The sequence below is a fragment of the Ailuropoda melanoleuca genome, chromosome X (assembly GCF_002007445.2).
Source record: "Ailuropoda melanoleuca isolate Jingjing chromosome X, ASM200744v2, whole genome shotgun sequence".
Lineage (NCBI taxonomy): Eukaryota > Metazoa > Chordata > Mammalia > Carnivora > Ursidae > Ailuropoda > Ailuropoda melanoleuca.
Genome location: NC_048238.1, coordinates 54608548 through 54610412, shown reverse-complemented (window position 1 = coordinate 54610412; position 1865 = coordinate 54608548). Strand labels below are relative to the sequence as shown.

Below are 1865 nucleotides of genomic sequence, written 5' to 3'. Positions count from 1 at the left end.
CCATCTTTGCATTACCCAATTTTAGCAAAACTCCTCCTAAATTGGTTTAGCAAGAATCCCCACACTCAGCATATGACCACTCTTGATATCTGATTAAATTCTTTGTATCTTACCCTAGTATCTAATCACACTGGCCTTCCTTCAGCAAGAATCCTATCAAATCAGGATCCTCTCTCACCTCTAAGTAATTTTCTACCCACTGACTCCCATCCCCATTACAATAGGCACTTGAATAAAGTCTTCCTTACCATTTTTAACAAGTGTCAGAATAATTTTTCTTTGACATTAATGTGAAAGACAAATGCACTGGACAATTAAAGAGATTTTTTTTTAATTCAGGCAAGTGCAATAAGGAAAATGTTCAATTCTGTGGAAGAATGTCTTAAAGAAAAGGAAGGGGGCCTGAGTGTTATAGAGGCAGATAAACAAGGGAACCATGAGGAAAGGTGGACAGCAAATTTTAAGTTATGAAGCAGAGTGGGAATACATGAGGGCAGGTGGTCCTTTGTGGTTAGCCATTTCTCAGAACACAAAAAGGTGGGAGGATTTCTCAACCACCTCTAATCTCCAAGAGCACAAGTCTCAGATATAGTTAAATATTGTCACTAGCTTTCCTCTATCATCTTGATTTAGGAAAAGAATTTTCAGACTGTATTATCGTCTAGAGCTTTTGAGATGACACTATGGAGTACGCATATGCTAGCATATGCATTAATGTGTTTCTGGAAGAGTACACAAGAAACTGTTGTCAGTTCCTTTACCTTTGAGGAGAAAAATTAGGGAGCAGGACGGTGAAAGAAAACATTTCTTTTTATCCTTCTATTTTGTTTGAATTTTCTGGACATATGCATATATTTATTTTATTGTTAAAAATACTATCTTTGGGTGGCCAGGAAGATGGCAGACATTCACAGTTAGTATGCCCAACAAAAGCCACTGACCATTTTTCAAAATAAGAAGAGGGGCCTGGTAAGGAGAAGCTCTCATGATACTACAAAAACATTGTTCTGGGCTTCAAGATGACATTGTCAATAAATGCCCCTTTCCTAGTAATGTCTCCATCCAAGGGCAGTTTCTATCTGGTGTGGTGACCAAAGCAAAGATGCACAGGACCATTGTCATCTGGCAAGATTACCTCTACTACATCCAAAAGTACAACTGCTTCAAAAAATGCCATAAGAATATATCCATGCTCCTTCCCTCCTGCTTCAGGGATGTCAACATTGGCAACATTGTCACAGCGGGTGGGTGCCAGCCCTTGAGAGAGACTCTGAGCTTCAACATGCTCAAGGTCACCAAGGCTGCTGGCACCAAAAAGCAGTTCAGAGTTCTGAGATTAGACATCAGCCCACACCTCTAAACAAAATGAAGTTATTTTCCCAGTAAAAAAAAAAAATACTGTTAGTGAAAGTTTATCTGCATTGAATTATAGGTCTTTTGTTTCTCCTTCAAATTTTTCTGCATTTCAAAACATAATAAATAGTTTTTTAAATAATAATATATGCAAATTTTTCTGCAGGTTTGGTCTGTTAAAAGCAGCCCCACTGGAGAAAAAGACTGCCAGGTAGAATTACTTGGATTGCCCTAGGTGTTGGTTCCTGGATGCTTTTTCTCTTTTTGCTTAAGTAAAGGGGCAAAAAATTATTAACATATCAGGTTTCTCAATTTTTCTCTCTCCCTCAAGGAAGTAAAGAGATGGAATCTTTCCAATTTAGTAGCCTCAACCAGAAGACTAATTTTCTACCAGGTGAGTTCTTACACTTTTGCGATGCAGAAATAGAAAAATAACTGAGGAAGACAATATCTCAAAAGTGGAGGGAAAAGATGAAACATATAAAGAGAGAAGCTAAACTAACCTACATAAT

The 1865-nt window shown here is 37.7% G+C and overlaps 1 pseudogene; it reads left to right on the top strand.

Annotated features, from left to right (window-relative positions):
• Nucleotides 1-897: 897 nt before the first annotated feature.
• LOC109491324 lies at nucleotides 898-1360 on the top strand (annotated as a pseudogene).
• Nucleotides 1361-1865: the final 505 nt, after the last annotated feature.